Raw genomic sequence first — 22,003 nt, forward strand, 5'->3', positions numbered from 1 at the left:
TATTTTTCATCAAAGTACAAAATAAATGACATTTTGTATGAAAATAGACTGTGAAGTTGTCTAAAAGCTGATTTGAAGGAAAACTTTGAAAAACCAAATCTCTTAAGTTTAAACACTGACACATACAAGTACTTATTCCAGTCAATAGGCTGTAATTTGGTCATTGAGTGTTTGTGTCGGTTCATTTGAGCCTCAAGATGAAGACTCAGAACTTGTTTTTGAACTGCTGCCATGTGGCCTGATAAAGGTCACTAGTCTAATTCAAGCACTTTGATGAGCATCTCACTGATGAAGACTCCAGCAGAGAGGATGATGAACCTGAGCAGCACAGTGAGGCCACGTCCTATCACCAGCTGCCTGACAGACACAGTCACATCGTCTGAGGACCGCTGACCTGAAGTGGATGCTCCCAGCTTTCTATCTACTTGAGCTGTAGGCCACAATGAAGGACAGCAAAATACATTACTAATGATGCATTAAAAATGGTCATATCCAAAATTCCACACTAAATGTAGATGGTGAAACAGCACGTAAGATTTTCAAGAATGTCCAAAACCATAGCATGAAACCAATAGAATGTGAACTGACCCTTCCCTAAATTTCTGTGAAATAGCAGAGACAGGAAGATAGAAGTAACTAAAGGAGCTATTTTTACAATAATTCATAGTGCTAATTTTATCAAATGAAACGAAGGTAAGATGCTTTATTGATGCTACATATAATATACCACTTATATTTAGATCAGAGGTGTCAAACACATTTTCATTCAGAGGCCATACACAGTTCAATTTGATTTCAAGTAAGCCAGACCAATAAAATAATAACAAAAAAAGCCTATAAATGAAAACAGCAGATTTGTCACTTGGCTTCAGTGAAAAAAAAATTAAATTACATTATAAAAATGTTGGCAATTACAAAAGTATCCTGTCAGAAAAAATGTGAATAAACCTGAAACCTGAAATTTCTTAAGAAAAATAAACATAATTTTAACAATATTGTGCTTACAAATTGCAGTGGATCTACAAAGGCAACACACAGGATCCAAAACATAGTGATAGGCATCTGGAAATGAAAAACATATTATTTAACTTTATGATCAAAACAACTTGTCAGGACTCAGTGACTGTTATCTTCTGTGTAATTTTTGCACTTTGCAATTTTCTCCTGTGGGCAGGATTGGACCCTTTGGTTGGCCATATGTTTGACACCAATGATTTAGACGAAAGATAAAAGAATCCCTTTCTTTACTGTTTCACTGTTGATGAAAATGTAATGGCCAACTGCATCTACTTGTCTTATGCTTTCGTATTGTGTACCACTGTGAACCAATTGTATCAGTTTCCTGACATCATCTCCTGATGTTTACGACAGTTAGTCTTATTTTAGCCTTGATGGGAGAGGTTAGTTATATGTTTGGTGAGTGTAGTTATTTTTACATTTTGTTTTGATGATGCAAATAAGAAAAGAGATATAAAAGGTCATGTATATTTGTCGATGGTTTGTCTACATTACAGTCGCGGAAAAAATTATTAGACCATCAAAAATCATCAGAAACAATGGTTATGAAATCAAGTACTAACTTCTGTGTGTATCATGTGACTAAAACAGACAGAAAAGAAAACATGGAATCCCTAAAAGCACTGTTTTTGTCAGTACAATGCCATAGCTATTGATGTAAGAACTGAAGTGATTTTGGTTATTATCAAGAAAACATGGAAAATGGTTAGATATTTGCTCTGAAATTAAACTCTTAAGAGCTATTTTTGTTGTTATTATTATATTTGTCCAAACAAATGTACCTTTAGTTGTACCAGGCATTAAAATGAACAAGAAACTGAAGAAAGCAAGGGTAGTCTAAAAAATTTTTCCGTGACTATATCTTGTGTTTTAAGTGTAAAGCAACTCAAGGAGTTTTCACTGATGTTCATTAAGGATCATGTTCATGTTCATTAAGATTAGGAAAGTAGCTCAGAGGCACATACTACTGCCCTCTCTGTCTATATCTTTCACAGAAATTTAAAATGATTTCCTTGAGCATACCTGATCTGTATCCGACTGATCATTTAGTTCATACAATGTCATAAAAAGGTATAAAAATGCCTTCACAATTTCTCAGACATCCTTAAACTAAAATACATTTAACACACTATTTGAGACGGTTCATGTTTATCCATGATCAGTAATGAACGTCCAAAATTCTCATTTAGTCAATAAGCAACATGGTCACTTATGTTCAGCTGTGAGCATATTTTAGCTTCAGAAAAGAAAAATTCATGACATCCTCCTCTAAAGCGAAAATATGTTTTGCTGTCAGACTTATAGGTTCCATCAGAGATAATATTAACACTCATATAAGATATAAATGAATGAATGTTTTGGTGAGTAACCTTCGGGGCACGCACGATTTTAACTAGTGCTAAAATGGTGGTGTGATGTTTATAGTTGATAAATAGCATTGTCATTATACATATACGTTAATCATTGGCAACAAATAAAGTGACAAAATATATAAATGTTTATATCTATGAGCTCCTGTGCCTAGGAAGGGTTGCAAATGTAGGACTGGACTATTTTGGGTAGGGCTTAGTGAAAGGTCAATTACAAACTATTTAAATATATTGCATTAATATTAAATATTGTGGTATGCGACCTCTGGACATTTTGCAAGTAAAAACTTCCCATAATACAATGCAGATATAGTGACAATAGACAATGACAGAAGGCAAAAAAGAATGAATTCTTTTCAGTACCACCGTACATTTAAAAAATCCTGTTAACAGATGAGCTAATTATATATTAAAGTTTTATGCTTTTAATAGCCATATTAGCAACACTATAACACCGCTAACATCAGATTTGTTGGAAACATTTGGCAAATTAACAAAATATATAACACAAACCTACTTTTATTAGATATTTTGATGGGGACATGTTATATATTGTAGCTTTAATGAAGATAATTACGTTTCATATTTTCACATCATATTTTCAATAAATTAAATGTAATGTAATATGATAGGTGTTGCTTGCAGTGATGAGGCCATAGATAATTATCACAGCTCTGTATCAGCACCATCATCAGCTCATTGTTTTAGTTTTACTGCTTGGTTCCCTCTCACAGCTCCTCTCATTCTGTTTCCAGCCACAGCAGGAAACTAATTAAAAAAACATCAGATGAACTCACTTTACGCTACCTGTCCAGCACCAAAACAGTAGACACAATTACGTGACTAGAAGACAGTCATCTAGTCATGCATTCAACAGCAGCTTAATGTTGATGATTACACAACTGAATTAACTGAAATGATATCAATGTTGTATTCATTGCTTGTTGCTGTGGCCCAAGGTGTCAAAAAGCATTTACATGTTATAGTTTTATATGTGGTTTAGTAGGCAGAATATGCCTGTGCATAATTGTAACATGTGTTTACCTACATTTTCTTTCTTGGTGTTGTTTTTGTCTGTAATGTGGACTCCTACTCGTACCAGTGCCTACAGAGATGAGAGTTAAATTACACACAGTGAGTGTATCATAGCTTCATTTTCTACCTGAACCACATAACGGGATTACTCACCTCCTTTGTGATTGTCTTCCAATTTAGCTTACACAGCAAAAAACATAAAAAAGGTCGACTGTACCAAAGCAGAAATTGAAAATCCTGACCACAGCCCTGCAAAAAGAGATTAAAAGGAAGTTGATTGATTTAAGTTGAAACAAGAGCTGTGTGGTGTTGTAGTACCTCTTATGTCCTCACCAATGCCCATTGTGGCACTGAATATTAAAGATGCTTCAACAGGGAACCCTATGAAATTGTAACTTACCACACTACTCACAGCACCAGTCATTTGCTTCCCTATTCCCCTGACAATACCTGCCATGGCACCCTGTTGACAGAAAATACAGAGGGATGTCCAATCTGTGAGGAGCAGTTTCTTTATTTCAACACTGAAGTAGAGTCACTCACTGCAAAGGCCTCTGCAACAGGGATGAAACCGGTGGCGGCTGCTCATCTTTCAGAGAGGGGAAGCTCATTGTCGCCTTACATAAAAAAAAAAAAAATGGTCAAGTTATTTAAACATTAATTCGGCCCTCCGTTCCTTTTTAAGAAAATGGTCAGTGACCTTATCGTACCAACTAAACAGGAAAACTTTGAAATTATGTTAAATTGAAACAAGGAAGAACAACGAGTGTGTTTTATTTACAGTGCAAGAAATGAACAAGTAATTTCGTAGTGGTTTCTCTCTCGATTTCACAGCAGAATGCGAGACGGTATTAAACTGAACTCTGTCAAGTGAAGGAGTAGATCTCAAAATAGCTGTCAATCAAACGGGATTCAGCCTTTTGACTGATCCTCCAATCAGCACATGGAAGACTGGCGTCCAGCCCAGCTGAGCTCCGCCCACAGCTCCATTCACCCCCCGAGAAGCCGAGCGTCCGGGGGCGGGACAACATCATGACATTTATCCAATTACCGTCCAGTTTTGAGGCAATGAAAAAAACTGTTCCACTCAGTCCCATTGAAGTGCATGGACGTCGGGTGTCAACGGGCAAATGCACTGAGCAGAGATCGAATGAGAAAACAGCGCAACGGGAATGTATGAGAAGTGAACAACATTGAGTCTGTTGATTTGTGATTAAGCTGATTCTGAATGAACTCGCCTGTGAGATGAACGTGTTCTAACACATTTGTAGTCAATGAAATGTCAACACAACTGCACATATTCAAACATTTAATTTTCATAATTTTAGGGGAAGCCGACCTTCCCTTGCAGTCTATGAGAAATCGCCACTGGATGAAACTATACATCGTCATGACATCAGCAAATCTCTGAACAATATCCCTAGATGGAAAATAAAAATACAGAAACAGGTTCTGTTCAAACTGTAAAAAGCTTTAAGTGTTTAAAAGAAACATCAATAAATTCCAGCCAAGAGATCAATACCATTTTCTGATAGAAGTCTGCAAACTGTGCCAAATCTATGCCTCTCTGCATGGTGACAGTTTAATTTTCAGTTCGATTCTGAAGTGTAGCTGAAGCACAAGCTGACTTCTCTGTCAGGAGTCTTACATAATGAATTACATGTTAACTTCTTTATAACAGTTTCTAAGCTTTTGACTTTTAGTTACCACATCAGATCTGAGAAAAACAAAGAAATTAATAATCAGTGCTTTAAAATTTGTATTCACTTCTCTGTGGTGAAAATGTAGCCGATCACATCCTTACACCCCCTCAGACAAGCTCCGGTTAAAACATGTGACAATCACTAGAAATTAGCACAAGAAATGCAGCACATGAAATTATACATATTGAAAATTCATACAAAGATAACATGTCAAATGGTGTAGCATATTATATTTAACTACCACCTAATAAAACAATTGATTTTGCTTCTCTTCACCAAAATCTACTGAAAAGGTATATGACATCATTATTTATATTATATTTGATTGTTTACCTCACTCTGAGAATGCTAATGTTGTAACTTACCAATAACTGTTTCTCTGAGTCAGTAAAATATGGTACAAGTGAAATGGAAAATGTATTGCACTGAATGACTGATAATAAAAGCCTTGTCCCTTGGCAGCAGCCGTGCATGAAGCCCCGTGATGCCCCATGTTTTGTTGTGCGCATAAAAAGCTTACGTTGGGGGTAGCCCAACGAGATCCCTTACTTACAAACTTATGCTGCCTAGTTGTATCTCCTCTTGCACAACCTCAATTAGCTTCACAAAGACAGCTCTGACTGACGATTCTATTATTACAGACAAATTTCCACCACAATCTTGGTGTCAGAAGTGGGATTCCAGGCTGATCATTGAGTCCACTGTAGAAGGTGACTAATCATCCAGGACAGAAAAATGATGCCCTTTCCCTGAAACTTAAGGATGGGTGGAACAACTGAGTGGACTCTGGCTGTCACCTCAGAATCTGACAAACTAAAATTTCAACCAAATTCTAGGTGGTGTAAACAGTCAGTCTTTGTGCATTAAAGGGGTTGAAAGTGATTTTCCTTGACATTGGATGTTCTGGGACATTGGACCAAACTTTCTTTAGGGTCAATAAAACAGGTGTAGTTTAATTACTATGGGCTGTAAAACAGATGCAATTTATTGTTACAGGCTGGAAAAAGGCAGTGTAAAGCCAAAACATTATAAAACCTCTGTCAGAGATGTCTGTAGAGGAGAGACCCAGGCACAGAAATATGGGGTTTAAGGGAAGCAGGAATGTCAAGGTGAATTACGATACAATATTTACAATTACAGGGTGGGGAAGCAAAATTTACAATGAACATTTAGTTGTTTTTTCTCAGCAGGCACTACGTCAATTGTTTTGAAACCAAACATATATTGATGTCATAATCATACCTAACACTATTATCCATACCTTTTCAGAAACTTTTGCCCATATGAGTAATCAGGAAAGCAAACGTCAAAGAGTGTGTGATTTGCTGAATGCACTCGTTACACCAGGGGAGATTTCAAAAATAGTTGGAGTGTCCATAAAGACTGTTTATAATGTAAAGAAGAGAATGACTATGAGCAAAACTATTACGAGAAAGTCTGGAAGATACTATTAAAGAAGAACGGGAGAAGTTGTCACCCGAATATTTGAGGAACACTTGCGCAAGTTTCAGGAAGCGTGTGAAGGCAGTTATTGAGAAAGAAGGAGGACACATAGAATAAAAACATTTTCTATTATGTACATTTTCTTGTGGCAAATAAATTCTCATGACTTTCAATAAACTAATTGGTCATACACTGTCTTTCAATCCCTGCCTCAAAATATTGTAAATTTTGCTTCCCCACCCAGTGTGTCAATTAACGATAAAGAAATTTGCTCCAGATTGCATCAAACAGGTGGAATTTCTGGGCAAAAGAATGTGTTTCCAGATATGTTAAGTATGATAAAGTTACAAGATGTTGAGAAATGTCTCCAGCAGAAAAAAACAGTTAATGAAGGTTCTAAATCCAAAAGGTTAGAATAATACAGAGCAGGGAACAGAGTAGGGACTGCTCACTGATACACATAACCCCACCTCTCCTTCCTCTTCTCTCTGTCCTTCTGTCTGGGCAGAATGGTGGTAGTGGCTGGGTCCCTCTCTACCATCCACTGAGGGCCAGTGTGTCCCTCCTCTACCCGACGCAAACCAGCTGCCACCACCCTCTCCACCCCTACCTTAGTAGAGATACCGGACTCCACCTCCAAAGAAGACCCCACCCCCCACCCCCACACACACACATAAACATTTCGCTCTGTCTATGACCCAAATGTGTGTTTCCACTGTGGTCAGAAGGGACATTAGGCTCAGGAATGCCTTGAAAAACGGCAAGATGACCAGCAGGGGAGGCCCCAGCGTCACAACCAGTTCCATTCAGACTGACTACCATCGCCAAAGGAGGGAGGTGACACATTTAAACACACAGACAACACTCGCTAACAGCAGTGAAAAACAGCTTTGCACTGATACAATGCTTTCTCTAGTTCAGAGTAAGATTGGAGAACTTGAAAATGAGCAAGATACCAGCCTACGTAAGCCATGGCCCAGACCCAGACTATGAAAATCCATTCTATGCTGATCTAAATGAAGAAATGACACCTTCAGCGATTTACTAGACTGATAATTTAAGTGCACTGTCTGTTCTTTGTTTGGACAAATTTCTTCAGCACAAAAACATTTGTATTATGTAAATATGGCACAAGAATATTTGTGTGTGTGTGCGTGCGTGTGTGTGTGTATATATATATATATATATATATATATATATATATATATATATATATATATATATATATATATATATATATATATATACGTATATATATATGTGTGTGTGTGTGTGTGTGTGTGTATATATATATATATATATATATATATATATATATATATATATATATATATATATATATATATATATATATATGGTAAGGTTTTTTCAGTTTTTTTCAATATGTTTTGGAAGTGAAGAACAGCTAGTTTAGTTCTTACTACTGGTAGTTTTAACTTTCAAAGACTTTAGTACATATTTCTTACTGCCACAACCTTTGGCAAAGACTGCAGACACATATTTTCTAGATATTTTAATTGATGTAGATCAGGGGTGTCAAACTCATTTTAGTTCAGGGGCCACATTCAGCTAAATTTGATCTGCAGTGGGCCGAACCAGTAAAATAATAACATAATAATATATAAATAATGTCAACTCCGAACTTTTCTCTATGTTTAAGAGCGAAAAAAGTTAATTTACATTATGAAAAGGTTTACATCTACAAACTATCCTTTAAAACAATGTGATTAACATGAACAAACTGAAAAAATAAGTGTAATTTTAACAACATTCTGCCTCAGTTTATCATTTACACATTTACATTATAATATAAAAAATACACAAAACATTTAGTAACAGGCAGAATCTTGTTAAAATTGTACTTACTTCTCTTAAAATATTTCAGGTTGTTCATAGTTGTTCAGGTTATTTACATTTTTTTGTGCAATTATACTTTGTTTTAGTGTAAATACATGAAAATATTTACATTTACAAACAGAGAAATTTGGAGTAGTCATTATTTATATGTTTTTATGATAGTATTTTACTGGTCCTGCCCATTTGAGATTGAATTGGTCTAAATGTGGAACCTGAACTAAAAGGATTGTTAATATCTTAAGTGTAATTTTTGCATTTCACAAATTCATCCCGAGGGCCGGACTGAACCCTTTGGCGGGCAGAGATTTGGCCCCTGGGCCGCATGTTTGACACCTGTGATGTAGATTGTTTAAAACTAGAAGATTTTTTTTTTTTTTTTTGTAGAGATGCCTTATCTAAATAAAACTTATGTAACGCTAAAACTAAAGATACCTTGATAAACACAATACACTGAATATAAAAAAAATGAAATTACAAGCTTGGGGGCACAAAATTCTGGCTACAGCTTTGTCTCCCCCGTGAGATTCTTGACACAGTAACTTTTGCCTCTTTGAGATGTAGCAGGTCATATGTTTAATTCATACATGCACAGATGAGGGACACCTTGCTGGACAGTTTGGCTTGTTTCATGTTTCCAGCACCAGCATTTCAAACCCAAACACTGGCAGCTACAGAGAAACCGATTGGCAGTTACAGGACAGAATAAGGTAAGTGTTGTATACAGAACACAAAAGTCAAAGCTATATCAATATGCTACCTCTCCATGAGATACTATAAAAGTGATTTTAGAGAAGGCAAAAATAGGTTACAATGCAAATAAATACAAATGCTCCAAACTGGACCTTGTTGATAACTCCTGCCAGGAAACCTCCTGTCTCATAGAGCCACAAGCCCAGACAGTGCATCAACATGCTGGGGATGGCCAGGTGGAGGAAGAGTCACCACTCTGTCAGGCAGTCGACTGACCAGGGTGTGAAATAATGAGAAAAAAAAAAAAAAAAAGTAAAGAACTGATACAAGAGATAGCTGGTGGCCATTTCATTGTGTAACCCTTTCACTGCCATGGGTTGTGCAATTTACTAAATGTGTCAGTCAGCTTTTTTCATGGCAGGAAATGAAAAAGAAATGTGTTTCTCTTGTACACTTGCATGTTTAAAGACTAGTTTCAAATACTTTTCAGAGGTTTTCAGCAGTAGTCTGTTTTAGTAGCTATATATTATAGTAATCACACAAACACGACACTGCATCAAGACAGTAGTAAAATTATAGTTTTACCACTGTCTTGAAGACTGAACTGAGATCTCCTGTTGGACAAATGTAGACTTAGTAAAGGCCCTTTTTAGTTACTGGATAGATCATGTAAAAGAGGCTGGAGGCAATACATGTTTTTCATTATAAGTTTCTCCCAAAATAATGGGATACAACCATTAGCCACTGCAATACAAAAAAAAAAAAAAAAGTAACAAGCAATAAAATATGATCATGTTTTTATGTGCACAATGTTATCTTGATGGTTTGATGAAATTATAAAATAGCAGAGTGGGCCCTGTAGACATTTTTAATCATGTAGCCTACATGGTATGGTATATTTCCCTGCCATTAAAAAAATAGGTACATATAGGATAATTCTCAGTCAGTGCCCTTGACCACACTGCTGTTGAAGATCTGGAGTTAATCCCCAAACAACCAGCAGTGCTAATGCTAATGCTAATGCTAATGCCAGGTACAGTGTGTGTATATTAGAATAGGTAAAATGCAGAGACTGAATTAACCTTTATATGATGCATACTGTGATATGAAACACAAGAATTCAGAGGAATTCAGGTTATGGGTTATTATGATTATTATTAGCTCCCTGCAACATAAAATAAAAATAATTTCTAATGTATCAAACTGTCAGGTATATACAGTAGTTTATTGCTCTGACTGACAGAAAGACTGGGATAGGCTGAAAGAATGATGAGAAAACACTGACTGCAACATAAGAAACAGAAGACAGAACATGTTTCACAACCGTCAGTTTTAATAGTTTGAGATGCTTCAACTCACCATCCCATGTAGCCTTGTGCAACCCCCTGCCGCAAATGTAAACGAACAAAACCACAGCCAAACAGTAGTGTGAGATGGCATTAGCAGCAGCTGATCAAATATGGTGGAGTCAAGAAGGCAAAACAATGCAAAAAAAAGAGGGAAATAAATTAATAATATCAATAGAATTTCCACAAACAATAATGTCAATTATCTTTTTTTTAACAATACAATAAATAAAGCATATAATACTATAGATAAATAAGGAAGCAAAAGTAATGTGTTATGTTGTATAAATGAGAAGTCGGGGTGGGATTTAGTAAGTTTTCTTCATCCCACTCTTTTTCGAGCAATACATATTGAATTAATTTTGTTATTACAAGAGTACATGGCAATTGCTATATTGTCTTAATCACCTCTATTTATTCATTTATTTGCTCTGCTATTAGTTCCTTGTACACACAAGTTTTGTTTTTTTCTTCTGCTTGAAACAGTAAATAAATGAAATGAAATGGATGAATGAATAATAAATAGTAAATAATAAATAAACTATCAAGGATTTTTACTTCAACACGATGAAACATATATTTTCTCCGTGGGGTTTTTTTTTTTTTTTTTGCCTTTCCCCAAATCCTCTCTAGTTGTACTTTCCAGTTTCTCTGTATATCACACCCTGTTATATTCTAATTGTAATATTAAAGTACAAATGGCAGGACATTTATTTCACCCACTCCTTGCTCCAGATCATTATAAAAATGATAATTGCTGATTACTCACACTTCTTGCTTTAACAGCATGCCCTCTGATTTGTTTGTAACATTTTGAGAAACATTTATGAATATGAATCATGTAAAAAGCACACTGCTACTGGTATGGTAGGTGTACTCACTTGACCCCTCGATCCAAAAGACCAAGACAGATTTAGTTGATGAGTGCATTAAAAACATTTCCTATGGCTCCAGTAATGACCTGAGGCCACATGATGCCCTGTGAGCCAAAGCACACTGTTTCTAAAAGAACATGCCGTTTCAACAGTGCATGTGCTGTTTGTTCCTTTCTCCAACATCTTTTTACAAGCATGCACTAAACCACTTCATTGCAGAGAAACTGTATGTACAATTTGCATCACATCAGTGGCCTTAGAGTCTGAAATGCACCTGATTCTGAAGATACCTCCCCTGCAGCTGGTACATGAAGGCAGCCTGCAGATTCCACCCCAACACCATGAATAGAGATAATTAGATCAATATTGCGTCACAGCAACCATTCAGTAAGTGCATACGTGCGGATACAAATAACATTTTGTGTCTGTACTAAAAAGGAAGATGAACTCATAGGCAGAGCTGGCATGAAGATCATCACATACAGCCGAGAAATTTTAAGAAAAAACAAAAATTATGAATAAGTGCGAAAATCATACTGAACTAATAATAACTTGGATGAGCACTAGTTATATGTATGGATTTATATATAGGCTGTTGTTATTTATAGCTGCAAAACAATGATTATGTGTCTAGGCTGGACAATATTTCAAATGAATGCTTCATTTGATGTATTTTTAATACTTAGAATTCACATTTACATCATCATATCGAGTGATTTTTGTCATTATTTGTTCCTATTGTACATCCTTTGCATAATTTGGATTTTGAATTGTGAATCATTCATAAGACAGTCAATACATTTTTTGACCTATGTGCAGAAGTGAAAAGGGTTCACTTGGTGACTTCTGTACTTTGCCTGACAGCCTGCAGAAAGGGCTGAGTGTTAGGGCTGAGTGTTAATGATGAGCGCCCAGCAGGGGAAACAGGCTAAGAGCAGAATCAAGACCCCTCTTTCCAGAATCACTCCCACACGCTTAAGGTTACCACACTCATATGTCTGCCAAAAAAGAGGTCAGAGATGCAGCAGTAACACGGGGGTGGCTGCTGAGGACTCAACAGGTTAGTTACAAAAAATGAATTGATTTCCTGAGATACGAGAGTGTGACATGCTGAAGCCAGACCAGTGTTGATTGAAATACCAGTGACATTTATTGCAGATATTAAAATAAATCATTAAAAAACACAGTCTAGACAGAACAGGAACACATATTTCTATTTGCCTGATGCTTAATGTTAACATTTTTCAGAAAATGCTGATCTTTAAAAGCAGAATGTTGATAAAAAAAAACAGAAGCTGTGAAATTTCTTCCTGCTATTGCTAATGCTACCCCAGTGAGAGCTGGTTTCCCTATAGGTGACCACAAAACACCATGCTGATGAAGCCGATCAAAAAGCTCATCGGCTGTGAAATGAACTGGAAAGAAAGTCATATTCACCTGAGCTCATAAATTTGAAAACATAAATGATAGAAGAATGAAACACAAAATTTCATGAAAGGCACCAGATCAAGTTGTTATTCACAAAAATCAATTCAAAAGGCCTTGTGCTGAGAAAAAGTTTTCATTTCAGCTGGCAGCTGACTTTTGTTATGCTTTGGTTTTCCTGTAGTTCTTTTGTGTTCTCTTAATGTCTTTACTACTTTTCTTCTCTAGAAAATAGTTAAAGTGAGTGCTGGTGCAGGATTTTGACAACCTTTGGCATAAAAAGGTTTGCATAAAAGAAATTTAATGTCCTCATCTATCAAGTTGTAGGTTTGTGTGATGAATAGAAATCAGAGAAAAGTGGATCCACGTTGGGTGCCCAGAAATTCAAAGCTACTTTCCTCCCCACAAAATTATAAGTTGTTGTACAGGAGACACGTGCAAGTGCAGCTCATTTCTAATTAGCACACTGCAGAAACTTTTGTCTCACATTTGCTGAAATAGTAAAGACAGAGAACGGTATGATATCAAATGTGGAATACAGAAATCTTAAGCGATATGGGGACTTTTTGTTTACCTCATAGATAATGAGGGCTCAAAGAATTTAATTAGATCAATTATATGCTGTGGTTAAAGGCGCTGTACAGACTTTCTGCATGATGTTAAAAAAGTCTCATTTTCAGATATATGAATAATTGTAGTCAGCAATTTAAAATGAGATTATCAGCACCAAAATAGGTTATTTCCAAATGCTATTTCCAGCGTCCCTGGTCGGGTCGAACAAGACTGGACTGATTTACAGCAGACTAACATCACTATGACAACACCACACCTACCGGCAGAGGTTAGTAGTGAGACGTAAGCTGAACAAGTGAGGAGTAAGATCTGTCCTTTTTCCTAAAGAAAGGGATTTGTTGGATTTATTTAGTTGTGATGGTGGACACTGGAACTGGAGCTGGACTGGCAGAAAGAAAAAGAAAGATAAACGGGACAGTGAAAGGGCACAGACTAAAACACCGGTAAACCTCTGCATTGAATCGATGGATAGAACTAAGGGAGTTAAAAGGAATGAAAACAGAGCTGGAGTTGTCCCTCTTTCTTCTACACAGGTATAGAATGCTTGTGTTCTTTCTACATATGCATTGGAACATTGTATTTGACTATAGTGGCTGTTGGTAGCTCAGCCAAACACTTAGTAAACGCTTCTGTGTTAGCCACAGGGCTAGCTCTGCGACGTCGGTAATCTGTTTTATTTGGAGCGTTGTTTCAGTCCAAACTAAGAGCTTTGGAAGGTGAGACTGAAATGGTTCTGTATGGAGTTGAATATTCATGCCGGGGCCTGGATACTAAACTGTCCTTCAGGAACAAGACTATTCTAACAGTAGAATACTGTGAATGCAGAAGGCTGAAGCAGCTAGAGCTGAACTGCTAATGCAGAATGATGAAGATGTTCAACGACTTAAGTCATTCATGAAAATGAAAGAATACTTTGTGGAAAAGCTAGTGCAAATGTATATTATTGTACATGTCTTTGACACTGGTCTGTGAGTAACACTTAGGAGCTCTGGAGTAAAAGAGACATTGTAGTGGGAGTCAGACTTTCAAAGTTTGGTTTCACTTTTGTTTTCATGCCAGTTACTAAACTACACTACAAACGAACTTTATGAAGTTGGCTTGTTGTCTCGTTTCAAACGTCACTTTGCACCCTGCAAGTTACTGTCTTGAAAAAAGAAATGCAGAGTTGTAAAGAGGATCTGCTCTTCAGTTATTAGCTTCAAAACACCTTGGCCAGAGTTATGCCCTTACGACATTACGACAGTAGGTGCTAGTGCTCATGGGAAGCAGAGTCTTTGTCCCTTAAAAACACCACCAATTCCGGCCGAAGGTATCGCTGCAATCCACTGGAAACAAACTCTGTACAGGACCTTTAAAGGTTCAATACAGATATTTTGATGGCTGGTTGTTCTGTCACCCTTGCTTATGTAATTCTGTTTTAACGATATTCAGAGTTAGGTAGCCCACAGAATAGAACGCAGGTGTGGATGGTGGTGGTGGTGGTGGGGGGAGGTTAGTCAGTGGTTAGGATGGAAATGGAGTTAGCAGTCATTTTACTCAACAACTGACTTTTCTGAAGTCCACCACAAATTTAATTTAAGGACAAAAACAAGCAAAAATCCTCCATATTGAGGCTTTTGAGTAAATAAAGGCACAAAATTAAGCAAATGCAGGTCACACTCTCAGTATTACCTTATATCATCACCTGGCCCATTAAAAGTACATTTCTCTAACAGTTACAATATTACTTTTTTGCTCAATGGCACCAAACTAAGGTTTAATCTTTAAGCATGTGCATGTGGATTAACTTTCAATTGTGCTACAAAACACTTTGAGACTAGCTTAAAACAGAGAAAGATAAAATGCTAACCTCTCTTTAAACCCCAGTCTGGTTTTTACCCCAAACCTAAAAATTTGATTTTGTTGCACCAAAACTTTTCATTGCAATTTAACCCCTTCATGCCTGAGTTTATACACAAATATATTAAAACATTCATTATCTGTGTTTTTGCTTTAAAGTAGATGCTAAATTAATTGAAGATTATTAATTTGACGATAGCACATAAAACAGATGAAGTTTTGGGGATGTTGCAAATTTATGACAGTCGATGTGATCCAGTCTTAACTAACACTAAAGGAGGTTTAACTTCAGAATGGCTGAACTCTTTAAGAAAGATAAGGAACAGACTGAATCCATATACATTTTCACAGTTCAACTCGAAAACTGCTGTGGATGTGAACAGTGGAACAACTTCATCTTGGGTGGTGCCACCCAGTACAAAACTTGCTTTTATTGTTTTGTAGTATTGATGTAAAACTTAAGTCCTATCCTAATATGAACTATTGTGTTTGAGTGTAGGGTGCTTAATATGAACTTCTGGTTATTAATGGTTTCATTGGACAAAATAACCCCAAAAACAAACAAAAAGAAAAAAAAACATGAAATATTAACAAACAAGCTAAATCATCTTGTATCTTTATGATGACCCACAGAGGTAGCCCTTCTGAATATACCAATCACTTTTCTGTACATTTACACTGGTCATATCACTGGTCCTGCCAATTTTAAGAGGTGAAATGCTTCATTCTTGCAGTCCACTGGTATCCACAGCTTGATGTTTTTCTGGCAGAGGCAACATCATGAGCTGCAGGAGAAGGTGCTTTGTCTGCCATGGTCTGTCCATTTACTTCTTTGCAGGCAGGTTTTGCAGCTAAATCTTCCATACTGTGATGAGATTTGGCAGAAAACAGAATTCAATCCCAAAGCGGACAGTGTATTTATGGTACAGTTTTCCCCAGACACGGGCAAGAAAGCTAGGAGTAATCAATAACCAATTACCTGGGTAATAATCAATAACCAAGGCATGTCCACCCACCATGCTCTCTGTTTGAGAGAGTTGGCACTTACAGTATGGTAGGGCATCGCTCCACCACTGACCTGTGCCTCTGCTTTGTTACTGTTTCATCTGCTCTGTAGGACACAGATCACCTTCACTGTAGTGCAAAAAAAAAAACAAAAATAAAAAAAATTATAATAGTAATAATGAATAAGAAGAAGAAGAAAAGGATTTTCATCTTAAAAGTGTCAAAACACATACTAATAATAAATCAGTCACTATCACTGTGACAGCTCATGTTCACACCTCAATGACATTTAACACACCAAAGGAAAGTAATCCTTTGACACTAGCTGTGTAATCTGAGTCTCTAATCCTGAAACTCTGATACTTGTGTCTCGATCAGAAAAGGGTTTTTCTTTTGGTCATTTTTGTTTTGCCCTATTTTAATATTTAGGGAATATTTATTCAGTTAGGAGGGTTTGGATTTTCACATAATTACTTTAACTGTAGGCACAGTTTTATCACTTTGTAACAGTGAAAGCAGTTTATAGGACATATATTAAGAAGACAGAGTACAGAATAAAATACAGTATAGAAACTATGTTTACATGGTTTTAAACTTAAGAGGGAGATAAACAAGTCTCCCAGATTAGTCTCAAACTTGCTCAAGGTCAGCATTTTAACTGTATAGGAATATTTTCTAACTACTGTAAACATGGAATATTATAAATGAATATTATTAAAAAATATCTGATTTAAATTGACACTTTACACCTACCTAACATATACTGAGAAGTCTGCATAATGATGTGTCAAGGAATCTTAAAAGAGACAAATAATTCATTGTTTCTTTATTACTGCAATACATATAATTTTCTGTTTTGACTTTGATCAGGCTGACTTGGAAAAACTGAAAGATGTTTGAAAAGTACAAACAGCTTATTATAAGATGGGGGTGTGTGTGTGTGTGTGTGAAAAAGCCATTTGACTTGTGATTAAAACCAACAAGCTCACTTTTTAGTTGTGCGTCATTGGACTTGAGGGATAAAAGAACTGTCCCTAGGCTGCTTATTTCCTTTCTCACTGCTGAGGTAAATATATCACTTTCAATGTTAATTGAAATGTGTATCCTTTTAGCTCATCGTGTATTATGTTATAAAATATTCCTCCTTGCAGAGTACATAGCACCTCTCACTGAGGTGGTACTCCCTTTGGCTGTGGCTCTGGAAACCTCCCATCGGGTGGTGCTGTTTTGCTCTTGTTGAAATTCAAACACTCAAAATTTCTGGCACATCAGCCTGCTTCACTGAACTTTGAATGGATTTCAAATCATTTAATCAACTGATAAAAACGCTTGTATCTTTTTTAGCCAACTCAAGTCATTGAACAGTTTCAATCAAGTTGCAACAGGCACAAATATACAGTCAACAACTGCATTCATTTTTGATTGATGATGATTTGGAAGTGATTAAAATGGAATAGCGGGCTGAGTGAGGAAGATGAAGCAGGAGAAAGGGAAAAATTAGCATAGGCCAATGGGAAAGAAAGGGTGTGACTCCCAACGTAGGCTCTCATTCATTTTCCTGGTTCAGTGATGCAGCAAGGCCCACCGGGTCCACCCACCCACCAAATTGTATTCCTCCAGCTCCCCATCCCAACCACATGCACAGAATCACACACACACGTAAATATGTTCCACCAACCAGCGGGGTCGGCGTCCGCCGTGACGTCACACTGCAGTTCTTCTCGGGCTCCACTGGATGACAGTGGCAAGTCACCGCTTACACATGATGAGCCGTCATTCTTAATGGCGACCGTTCAGAGTGTGTGAACGTGAGTGCATTTGTATATGTGTTTGTGTTTGTGTGCATGTGTGCTTGGGTGGGGTTTGCTCCGGATGGGTAGCAATGGGGTATTGAGGAGGTGGAGAGGGTTTATTGGAGGGGGTAGGTGGGTTGACGGAGGTGTACGAGGCGGGGGCGGGCAGTAAAATCGCAAATGAGAGGAAATTGTTTTGAGTCACAGCAGATTTGGTAGAGTGAGATAAGGGCTGATGACGGTGGTGGTGGTGTGATGAGGATTAGGGTGGGGGGGTAGGGTTTGGAGAGAGTAGAAAGTGGGGAGGTGGTGGGGCGGGGGGGAATGTGTGCATGGAAGAAGGTTTTGGGAGGGGTAAGAGTATTTGCACACACAGTATCACTGTGGGGTGTGCATTTATCTGTATGTGTAGGTTGGAATTTTTTACAGACTATGAGAGAGGGGAATTGAGGGAAAGATGAGGAGATATGTGGTTTAGATAATGGTGGCCAGAGAGCGCGGACGAGGGCAGAGTGTGTCACACAGAAAGATAGAGTGTGATGGAACAAGAAACAGTGGATGAGACAAAAGAAGTGAACAGTTGATAGAGAGACAGAGAAAAAAAAATGGAGACAGAGTATATAGAGGAGGGGTGCAGGCCGAAGATGAGAGAATGGATGGGGGGGGTTCGTTGAAAAAGTGCCAGGGTGATTTTCGACGTGTTCTCTTCCCTCCTTTGTTGGTTACGTTGCGGGTAGATTTCGCCGTGAGGGCTTTGGGGTTTGGGAGAGAAGGGAACAATGACGCAGAGGGACCCATGGTGTCTGCTCCAGCTGATAATGATGATGACTGAAATGATAACAATAATAAGTAGCTTCTACTGGAACCCTAAAACTGCCGGCTCGTGACGCCTACGTCACAGTTTATCACACATGACACACTACACTGGACACACAGACATGTCTATCTCACATTGGCAGCATGTGAGAGGGTGTCAGAGGGAGCAAGCGAGACACAAAGACAGACAGAGGTGGAAAAAGGGAGAAAAAGGGAGTGCGGAGGAAAAAACGGATTATGCTTCAAGTCTGTCACCTGCATACACTTGACATTCATGTACAGGACGCATATATGAGATGCGTGCTGGAAAAAAAAAGCGATGTATTTATAGCTGCCACTATTGTCTGTGAGCAATCTTGTGTAATTTTGCTTTTATCGGTACAGATGTAAAAAAAGAAAAAAAATCAAAAGGCAGCCTCTCAGCCTACTGAGTTTTAGAAACGTGGTGAAAGCCAAATGAGATTTCTTTGTCTCACATATTCTTGACCACATTTTTAACCTACTGCTGATTCAATATCAAGTGCTTCATTTAAATTTTAGACCTCACCAAAGACTCTGATCCAATTCATCAGGAACAAATAACTGAAGCGTGGACTCATCACACCAAAAAAGAAAAAAAAAAAAGTAGAGAAAGTAATTCAACCATGACTAAAGCACAAGAAAATTTGCTGTCTGCTCTTTTGATGATGTATGAGCTTTTGAGTTTCTTTTGGTGAGTCATATAATGTTTACTTGAAATACTCATTGCGATGCTGCACACATTGTGTTTGAGGTGCTATAAATGGTTGGATTTATTTTAGATGCTGCTCTTTTGGATAATTTAAACTTTATATTTATATGACTAAGCTTGAGAGACACAGCAGATTATGACAGCAAAAGCTTCAAAAACAAACTGCAGTCATAAAAGTGTATGACTATCAAATCTCTCAGGTAATTAGCTTAGATTAGGCCATAATGAATTCCTTGTCTGACCTGCTAAAACAGGCATCATGGGAACACATTATAGTGCCCCTGCTGATTTAATATTGCTGTCCAAATGCAATAGACGAGCCTTCTCCAATGCCACCAACCCTGATTTGTCTTCCATGACTCATCCAGCCTCTAAAACAATGCGGCAGCGTGGCGCCTGGTCCTTCATGACACACTGTCCTTTCCATAGCCCCCCTGATGGAGCAGAAGGGGTAAATATGAACAGACAGCACCAACGGGTGTCTCAGAGGCTGTTCATGTGAGCACAAAGAAGAGGTGGAGAGAAAAAACCCCCACTGAATTAAACCGACTTGAATCAGTTACGCTCACAGGGTTATTATGTTATGACTGTGTTCTTGTATTTGTCAGGTGTGTCGGGTCAGGGGGCCGGAGATATGACAAATTCATGCTTGGAAGTGATTCTGTGCTTTGTTGACTCATAGACCGAAGAGGCTCATTGACTGTGGCAGCTGGTTGACCTTGGAGAGAAGGCAACCTGTTTCTCTCACTCTCAGTTTCTACCCTGGAGGCTTTTTTCTTTCCTCGTCTGAGGAAGTGAAGCGGGAGATGCATCATCTGACATGAGAGCAGCACCTGGCCTCACCTACAGCGCATCACGCCTATAACACACCAGCAGATGTTATGAAAAGTCTCTCGGCTCTGTAAATCGATCCTTATTTGTTATGGCAGGTAGCTGAAAACAACTATGCTACACCTTATTTTGGCCAAAGATTAAAAACAAAGGAGTTCTTGTGTCTGTTCAGCCTGAAAGCTTAGCACTTACAGAGTTCTTAATTACACACCAGACTGATCTCTGATTCAGTCTGGTGGCCTTTACATCACAGCTTGTGTGCTACCTTTTACCTTTTGAAAGCTGCACTGTAAAGCGTATTTCTTATTTAGCATCAGGAGTGGCAAGTGATAAATTTGACTGATGTCAGTTGTAAATATACTTAAAATTTCAGTAGGCAGGATTTTTTTTTTTTTTTTTTTGGTGTCGCTGGGCAAAAATTCCACAACAGCTTTACAGAATGTTTTCAGACGGTTACCTTTTTCTGTCTTTTTGTTCGTTGCCCTCTCTTTCAGGAAAGGAATGATTTGATGTAATTCCTTCAAATTCAATAATCCATTCTGTAATTTTGAAAGAATTTTAATGAAATGTCCAATAGTATCAAATAATTTTGCAATGACATTTTATTTCACCAAAGGTCAAAGGTGAACTTCACTGGAATGTCACAGTGTTGTGTCTGTCTGTTTTTCAACACCCAATTCTCTGTACATTATTTAGTTTCAACAGTAAGACTTTCCAATACGTTCAAAGTGTTTGCCACATATTTTATGGAAGTCTGCCCATAAATCGATGAAATGCAATAGATGCAAATACATATCACTGTGCATTGTACTATGTGTAACTGTGGACCCAGTAGTTCTAGCAGGAATTCTAGTTTTTACTCTTCTACTCTAGTACACTGTACACTTCAGCTGGTGCTTTAACAGATCATGCACTAGTGTTCTGATTTGTGTGAATGGACATGTTACTCATGGCACAAGTTCATGGAAACTAAAGAAAAAAACAGCAGTTTAAAGCATGTTTAAGAGGAGTATCACCCACCGATACAAAACCTTTGCTGTCACTGTAACTTTTCTTTTTTTTCTTTCCTGACCTTTTAAAGTAAATATATCTCTCAAACCAGGCTACTCCTATTTCTAGCTGATATAATTCACCCTGACCCTCTTTCTTTATATCATGTCTGTTGGCTCTCTTCTTCATTTTTAATTACTTGATCAATTCACTTCAGATACAGAGTCTTTATTATGGTGTAGAGCACATTCCAGATATTCTAATTCTAATGTCTCTCTCACACACAGAAATCATTTGGTTTTAGATGTGAAAAAGCAGTTGTTTTCAGCTCAAGGGAAAATTGTATTTCATCCAAAGTGAGACTTTGTCCCATGTGGATGTTTGTCCTTGTGTTTGAACAGCGTTTGGTCAAATATGTGGTCAGAATCACAGACTGTATAAAAAGGTCGTGACCAGATTCTGTGTTACTCACTCACAGTCACAGAAAAATGCTTTCCATTTATTGTCCACTGGTTTCTTAACGATGTAAAGTTTCTAACTTTGTGAGTTAATAATCAATATGTCGCTCATTGACTATGTTGCCACGGCAACACAGTTAAAAACCCTAATAAGCACTCAGTGGTCTTTAACACCTGAATATTTCCAGTCCTCCAAAAGTTGCATAA

General features: G+C 37.5%; 1 pseudogene; it reads right to left on the minus strand.

Annotated features, from left to right (window-relative positions):
* Positions 1 to 251: 251 nt before the first annotated feature.
* On the minus strand, positions 252 to 18,769 carry LOC115432575 (multidrug and toxin extrusion protein 1-like; annotated as a pseudogene).
* Between the last annotated feature and the right edge of the window lie 3,234 nt (positions 18,770 to 22,003).

This window comes from Sphaeramia orbicularis, chromosome 14 (assembly GCF_902148855.1).
Source record: "Sphaeramia orbicularis chromosome 14, fSphaOr1.1, whole genome shotgun sequence".
Taxonomy (NCBI): Eukaryota; Metazoa; Chordata; class Actinopteri; order Kurtiformes; family Apogonidae; genus Sphaeramia; species Sphaeramia orbicularis.